Genomic DNA, 8657 nt, shown 5'->3' with positions numbered 1-8657 from the left:
CTGACCAGCCAACCTAGCCAAGACAGGGAGTTCTGGCTGGAGAGAGACTCTGACTCAAACAAAAGACAATTAAGGAAGACTTCTTGAAATCAACCTCTGGTCTTTAGGTGTGCAACCCACACACATATGCAAGCCTGAAGTGTGTGCACCCCACACACATACTCGAGCCCGAAGCTCAGTGAGTGGGGTCACCAGTAGGGTCTTGGTAGAGGCTGGAGCCATCCCATTTTATTGCCACGGGAATGGGTAAGAGGAATGGGAAGCTAAAGTAAGCCGAGAAAAGTGACCAAGGTGGGGAGATTGGGGGATACAACTGGGCTTCAAACATGGAGAGGGAGCACAAGGCTGAGAGGCAGGAAGGGCTAGGCCAACGGCATGTGCAAACTATGGCCCTGTGTGTGCCTCTTGAGGTCCAGGATGGTCATGAGAGGGCTCAACACAACATCTCAAACTTAAAACATCAGGAGATCTTTTTCTGACAATTTTGGAGCTTGTTTGCACATTTCTAGAGTGTGAACATTGGAGAGGATCAATTAATATCACTCAAATAAACATATGTGTGCTCTTGTAACCTCTGGAGTCTTGTGTTGGACATTGCTATCTTTAATGTGTGGCCCAAGATAACTCTTCCCTAGTCAATGTGATCCAAGGAAGCCAAAAGCTTGGACAACCGTGGTAGAGTAAAGCTACCCATGGTCCTTCCTTGGGAGCTGAAGGGGAAAAAGAGTGGAGGAGGGGAGCTAGGGACCAGGTGCCTCCTGTGTCCAGAGCATAAAACTCTTACTGGAAAGGGGATGAATCTGGAGCTTAAAAAATACCCAGAGGGCCAGGAGAAGACTGAGGACCACACCGGCTCTACTGCCTGAGTTTGAGGCTCAGAGCAAGCCTAGTCCCACTTCACCTCAACTTATATTGTATCTGAAGAAGGAAGCCAAGCCGCAAGAAGGATCCAGAAAAACCAAACCTATTTCTCCCCTCCATGAGGACAGTGAGAGTGCCTTATCTGAGTCTCTGTCCTCTGCTGCAGCAGAGTTGCCAGCATCTTTGGGGCCCCGTGATTATGATTTAAGAGGCTGTCTTTGGATGAAAGTCTGCACCCGCGGCATTTGCGTATGGTGTGAGCTGCAGGTGCTGTGTCAAATTTGCGTGTCGGATGCTGGGGCCAGGCTACCAACCGTCTTTCTGTTGGAGGCAAGCATCTCATCACACAGGTGTACAGGTGGGGCTGCCTCTATTCTCCCAACACCTCCTTCTGATCCACTTTCCCTCCACAGGCACATACAAGTCTAACAACTGCCTTTGGAATGGCCAAGGACTGATGCTAGAGAGAGTTCAAGCATGGCATTGGAGCAGGAAGCCCTGTGAGACACACAGAGTACCGGGGGCTCAGGGCAGACAGGGCAGGTCACTGAAGAGAGGAGGACAGAGATGGATGTTAGAGCGACTGTCCTCTCCCCGAGTGCCCCACCTCGCTAGGTTCTGGTTGAGCTGAGATGACTGTCACCCCTCATACTGACATTTTCCAACAATATGGCTCTGGAAGGGAGCTTGGGCCACTAAGCCCTGCTGCAAACTACAGTCTCTGCTCTAACTCATCTTCCAGGGAGCTTCAGGGTGGGATGGGGCAGCAGCATGTGGGGGGGCACAGGCAGTGGGGGCGGGTCCCCACGGTTGGCAAACAGTTACAGCAATTACTCACCATGGAATCCCCAGAAGAAGTTGCCAAGAACTGTAATTGGGAACATTTAAAGTTTCTTTCTTTTTTTTTTTTTTTTTTCAAGGCACATTTAATTTAATATCAGGAATTCGATAGATACAAAAGGCCCAATACAATGAAGGAACACATTCCCCCATTTCACACCAACGACAATGCTGTTTAACATGTGCCTGCTGAATGAGATGAGGGTTTACTGAATAATGGGAGTCTCATCACAGCCAAATACCATATACAATCTAGTTGTGAAATGAATGCTTATAATGCTTCAAACACTTTAAACCTGAAGTGTGAGACCACACCTTCACGTTTGTACAGTCCTTGGTTAAGGTTATCTACAGTTTCCACAACCATTCAAAAGACAAACCATTGATAAAAACCACATAGATTTAAGGCTCCATTATATAATATAGAGCTCAGAGCTAAATGGATAAATATTTGCTCTACTTGTACTGGTAGCTATGACGTGATTGTCTCACGGCTATTAGTTGGTTCTTAGCAAGTAAGTCCTTTAAAGGCAAATTCACCTCATTTGAGTTTTGACCCAGTAGTTCAACAATCATGAAGTCCACAGTCTTATTGGCATAACTGTTGTACAGTGTCTCTAAGTCACTATGCTCATGGCTAAGAGCGATGCATATTCCATTTTTACATTTTACTGGAATTTTACATGTTCAATTCATGATTTAAAACCTCTAGGATTTCAATCCTCGAAACTGTCTGAAGACACAGTGTGCCACAGACTTAAGACTTCTGTTTTTCCCTCTATTTTCTTCAAACAGAAACACTTCTCAAAGTGTCTACATGTCCTAGAAGGGGAATTTTTCGGAGTTGGCCTCTTCTTCGGAATAGTCCGACGGCATCAGGCCTCTGAAGCAAGGGGGAGGGGAAGAGAAAAGCTGAAACACAAGGTTCATCTGCTAAGTTTTACATTAACCATTACAAGCTGGACAGTATAAGAATGTGGCTTTTTTGGCTCAAAAAGTCTGAGTCTTGGTGTGGAAACGAGTACTTGGCTGTCCCACCACAGCTTTCTCGAGGTGGGACTGTCAGGGAAGTCTTGACTGGGGAGTATGATTTGTTTACCTATCAGGCGTAAACTTCCAGGCACTCAGTTCATTTTGGGCTTGTTCCAGTTTGTCTTTAGTCTGTTCCAGTTCACCTTTCATTTTTAGGAAAAACAAGTTGATCGCTGGGTCTACCATTGTTGATCTCAGTTGGGCCACACTCGGCTGCTGAACTTGCTTGAGGTACTGGATTTGAGTAGTGCACTCTTGCATCTCCTGCTCCTTGGTTGCTAGCCGCATGACAAGAATGTTCTCCCTGCGTGCAGACTCCTGCTGTTGCTGCTTTAGTTTTTCTTCAGATTCCCTTAAACCAGTCACATCGTTTGAATTAAGATCTGTGTACTTTCCCTCCAAAGCTTGAACATATGCTTCATATTGTTTCCATCTTAGAATTAACTCATCCCGTGCCATAACTTTGAAGTCTGTTTCACTCAGTCGGACCTTTTTAGGAAGAGGTTCTTCGTTGGTCATCTTGCACCCCGAGACGCGCCTCTCGGGCGCCTCCTCGGTCACCGCGCCGGGCGCCTCTGGAGAGAAGGGGCGAGGGGCGGCCGGCTCGGCCCCGCTCGGGACCTCGGGGCGCGGAGAGGCAGCGGCACTACGCCGCCGCCGCACGGAGACAGTCCGCGGAAGCCCGCACCGGCCCCGTCGGGGCTCTAGTTTCTTTCTTTTTAAGGCTTGTTTATTTATATATTTAAAAATTAATTTATTCTCTTGTCCATTATATTCTGACTGCATTTTTTCCTTCCTCCTCTCCTTCAAGTCCCTCCCTTCTCTCCCCTCCCTGCATCCACTCCTCTATTCCTCTTCAGAAAAGGGAAGGCCTTCCAGAGTATCAACCAAACCTGACATATCAAGTTTCAGTAAGGCTAGGCACCTCCCCTCATGTTGAGGCTGGGCATGGCAACCCAGTAGGAGGTCAAGGGGAAGAAAAGCAGGCAGGTCTACCCTGCCCTTGAATTGCTTCCACCCACCATACCAGTTGTCCCTCCAAGTTCTCTCTCCCTTCTTCCTCTCCTTACCGGATGCCTCCTGTTCCCATCCCTACCCACCCCAGCCCACTCACAATGTCTCTTGTATTTTTCCTTCCCAGGGAGATCCATGCATCCTCTCTTGAGCCTTCCTAGTTACATAGCCTCTCTGGGTCTATGGTTTACAGCATGATTGTCTTTACTTCCAGCTAATATTCACTTATAAGTGAGTACACACCATGTTTGTCTTTCTGGGCCTGGGTTACCTCACTCAGGACGATGTTTTCCAGTTTTATCCATTTGCCTGCAAATTTCATGATATCATTTTTTAATAGCTGAGTAGTACTCCATTGTGTAAGTGTACCACATTTTCTTGACCCATTGTTTGGTTGAGGGACATGGAGGTTGTTTCCAGTGTCTGGCTAGTATGAATAAAGCTGCTATGAATATAGTTGAGCAAGTATCCTTGTGGTAGGATGGGGTATCCTTTGGCAATATGCGCAGGAGTTGTATAGCTGGGTCGTGAGGTAGACCAATTCCTAATTTTCTAAGAAATTGTCACATCAGTTTCCAAAGTGGCTGTACAAATTTGCACTCCCACCAGCAATGGAGGAGCGTTCCCGTTACCCCCACATTATCAACAGCATGAGCTGTCGCTTGTGCTTTTGATCTTAGCCTTTCCGATGGAATCTCAGAGTCATTTTGATTTGCATTTCCCTGGTAGCTAAGGATGTTGAACATTGCTTTAAGTGTTTCTCGGCCATTAGAGATTCCTCCATTTAGAATTTTCTGTTTAGATCTGTATCCCATTTTTTAATTGATTACCATCTGTTGATGTCTAGTTTCTTGAGTTCTTTATATATCTTGGAAATTCACCCTCTATAAGATGTGGAATTGATGAAGATCTTTTCTCATTCTGTAGGTTGCCCTTTTGTCCCATTGATAGTGTCTTTGGCCTTCCAGAAGCTTTTCGGTTTCATGAGGTCCCATTTATTGGTTGTTGACCTTAGTGCCTGCAGGACTGGTGTTCTGTTCAAGAAGTTATCTTCCATTCCAATGTGTTGAAGGCTGTTTCCTACTTTCTCTTCTATCAGGTTCAGTGTATCTCGTTTTATATTAAGGTCTTTGATCCACTTGGACTTGAGTTTGGGGCATCTTTCTACAGACTGACAACCAGTTACACCAACACCATTTGTTGATGCTTCTTTTCTTTCTTCCATTGTATATTTCTGGCTTATTTATAGAAAATCGGGTGCCCATACATGTGTGGATTGACATCAGGACTTTGATTCAATTCCATTGATCAATGTGTCTGGTTTTATGTCAATGCCACATGGCTTTTATTACTACTGCTCTATAGTACAGCTTGAGATCAGGAGAGGTGATACCTCAAGAAGTTCTTTTATGACACAGGACTGTTTTAGCTAGGTTGGGCTTTTCTTTTCCATATGAAGTTGAATATTGTTCTTTCAAAGTCTGTAAATAATTGTATTGGAATTTCGATGGTACTTGCATTGAATTTGAGATTGCTTTTGGTAGAATGGCCATTTTTTACTATGTTAATTCTGCCTATCCATGAGTATGGGAGATCTTTCCATCTTCTGATGTCTTCTTTAGACATCAGACATCAATCAGCTTCTTTAAAGGCTTGAAGTTCTTGTCATACAGGTCTTTCACTTGCTTGGTTAAAGTTACACCAAAATAATTTGTATTATTCCTGGCTATTAGAAAAGGTATTGTTTCCCTAATTTCTTTCTCAGCCTGTTTGTCATTTATATATAGGAAGGCAACTAATTTTTTTTTTGGTTAACCTTATATCCAGCCACTTTGCTGAAGGTGTTTAGCAGTTGTAGGAGTTCCCCGAAGAACTTTAGGGGTCACTTATGTGTACTATCATATCATCTGCAAATAGAGATACTTTGACGTCTTCCTTTCCAATTAGTATCCTCTTGATCTCCTTCAGTTGCCTTATTGCTTAAGCTGGAACTTCAAGTATGATACTTAATAAGTATGGAGAGAGGACAGCACTGTCTTGTTCCTAAATTTAGTGGAATTGCTTTGAGCTTCTCTTCATTTAATTAGATGCTACCTATGAGTCTGTTGAAAATTGCTTTTATTATGTTTAGATATGTGCCTTGTATCACTGATCTCACTAAGACTTTTATTATGAAGGGGTGCTGGATTTTGTCAAAGGCTTTTTTAGCATCTGATGGGTTGTGCTTTTTTTTTTCATTTGTTTATATGATGAATTACATCAACAGATTTCATATATTGACCCATTCCTGGGGTGAACCTTACTTGATCATGGAGGATGATGTCTTTGATGTGTTCTTAGATTTGGTTTGTACATCTTTTATTGAATATTTTTGTATCAATGTTCATTTGGTAAATTGGTCTGTAATTATCTGTCTTTGTTGAGACTCAATGTGGTTTGGATATCAAGGTGTTTGTGACCTCATAAAATGAGTCTGGCAATGTTCCTTCTATTTCTAGTTCGTGGAATAATTTGAGAAGTATTGGTATTAATTCTTCTTTGAGAGTCTAGTAGGATTCTTCCATAAAGTACATGGGCCTGGGTATTTTTTGTTTGGGAGAATTTAATGAATGCTTCTATTTCCTTAGGTATTATAGGTTTGTTTAAATTGTTTATCTGATCTTGATTTAACTTTGATAAGTGGTATCTATTGTGAAAATTGTCCATTTCTTTTAAATTTTTTCAATTTTGTAGAGTACGGGTTTTTTGAAGTAAAACTTAATGATTCTTTGGACTTCCTAAGTGTCTGTTATGTCCCCCTTTTTGTTTCTGACTTTTAAAAATTTTGGATATTCTCTCTGTGTCTTTTAGTTGGTTTGAATAAGTTTTGTTTATTTGTTCATTTGTTTTTGTTTTTTCAAGACAGGGTTTCTCTGTGTAGCCTTTGCTGTCCTGGATTCACTTTGTTGACCAGGCTGGGCTTAAACTCACAGAAATCTACCTGCCTCTGCTTCCTGAGTGCTGGGATTAAAGACATGTACCACCATGTCCTGCTTGGATAAGGTTTTTGTCTGTCTTGTTGATTTTCTCAAAGAAGCAACTCTTTGTTTCATTGATTTTTTTTAAAAAAATTATTTTACTTGTTTCTATTTTATTGATTTCAGTACTGAGATTGATTATTTTCTATTGTCTACTCCTTTTGTGTGTGTTTGCTTCTTTTTGTTCTAGAGTTTTCAGATGTGTTGTTAAGTTGTTAATATGGTCTCTCTCTAATTTCTTTCCGAAGGCACTTAGTGCTATGAACTTTCCTCTTAAAACTGTTCTCATTTTGTCTCATAAACATGGGTATGTTTTGCATTCAATTTCATTGAATTCTAGGAGGCCTTTAATTTCTTTCTTTCTTTCTGCCTTAACCCAGTAATCATTCAGTAGAGAGTTACTCAATAACCATGAGTTCATAGGCTTTCTGGATTTGTTGTTGTTGTCAAACTCCAGCTTTAGTCCATGGTGGTCTGATAGATACAGGGGCTGGTCCATGGCACCGTGGTCTCTTAGAATCTGCAGGACACCTACACAGGCCCTTCTAGCTTTCAGAGTCTTCACCGAGAAGTTGGATGTAATCCTAACAGGTCTTCCTTCATATGTTACTTGCTCTTTTTCCCTTGTAGCTTTTAATGGTCTTTCTTTGTTTAGTGTTTTGATTATTATGTGGTAAGGGGACTTTCTTTTTCTGGTCCCATCTATTTACTGTTCTGCAAGCTTCTTGTACTCTTACAGGCATTTCCTTCTTAAGGTTAGGAACATTTTCTTCCATGCTTTTGTTGAAAATAGTTTGGGATCTTTGACCTAGGATTCTTCTTCTCCTTCCTCTATTTCTATTATTCTTAGATTTTGACTTTTTGTAGTGTCCCAGATTTCCTGGAAGTTTTGTGTCAGGAACTTTTTTGATTTAACATTTTCTTTAACCAATGTATCTATTTCTTTCATTATCTCTTCAACACCTGAGATGCTCTCTTCCATGTCTCCTATTCTGTTAGCTATACTTTTGTCTCTGGCTCCTGTTCATATTTCTAGATTTTCCCATCTCTAGAATTCTATCAATTTATGTTTTCATTATTGATTCTATTTCCATTTTCAAGTCTTGGTTAGTTTTATTCATTTCTGTCAACTGTTTTTTTCTTCTTCTTGGCTTCCTTTAAGTGATTTATCCATTTCCTCTGATTACTTGTGTTATAAATTTCCTTAAGGGATTTATTCATTTCCTCCTTAAGGGCCTCGGTCATCTCCATAAAGTTGCCTTTAAGCTCTTTTCCCTATGCTCCTGCTGTGTTGGAATATTGAGGGTCTGCTGTAGTTGGACAGCTGGGCTCTGCTGGCGACATTATGCCTTGGCTGTTGTTTCCTATGTTCTTACATTGGCCTCTAGATGTCTGAATTTGGGGTAATTAAAGGTTTAGGTACTGACTCTCGAGGTTCAATTTGCTCTTTTTGTTTCTCAGTTTCTGTGTCCTTTCTGGTCTTCTGAACTGTGTGCCCTTGGCTTCTCCTAAGTTTGTGTTGTCTCTGGTGGATCTGGGAGTCTCTGCTCTAGTTAGAGACTCGAGAAAGGCAGCTAGGAGGGCAAGGACTGGTGACGGGGTGGGGGCTGCTCACATTGTGAGAGTGGAGGAGTTTGACCAGCAGGCAGCTGACCTGAACTTCTAGTCTTCTTGGTCTCTGGTAGAGTATCAGGAGTTCCTGCCTGAGTTGGAGGCTGAAGCAAGGCACTTAAGAGAGAGTGGGACTGGGTGATATGCTGGGGAGGGGGGATAGGGAAATGGTGAGATAGTGGGAGAGTTTAGTAGGCAGTCAGCGTACCTGGACTTCACCCAGACAGCAGCTGATATGAAGCACAGATGGTTAACTCTGTGGCTGGTGCTGTCTCTTGTCTC

General features: G+C 42.4%; 1 pseudogene; it reads right to left on the bottom strand.

Annotated features, from left to right (window-relative positions):
* Positions 1775–3439, bottom strand: Gm14292 (predicted gene 14292; annotated as a pseudogene).

Source organism: Mus musculus, chromosome 2 (assembly GCF_000001635.26).
Source record: "Mus musculus strain C57BL/6J chromosome 2, GRCm38.p6 C57BL/6J".
NCBI lineage: Eukaryota > Metazoa > Chordata > Mammalia > Rodentia > Muridae > Mus > Mus musculus.
The sequence above is the reverse complement of the archived record's forward strand: the minus strand, read 5'-3'. Positions and strand labels throughout refer to the sequence as shown.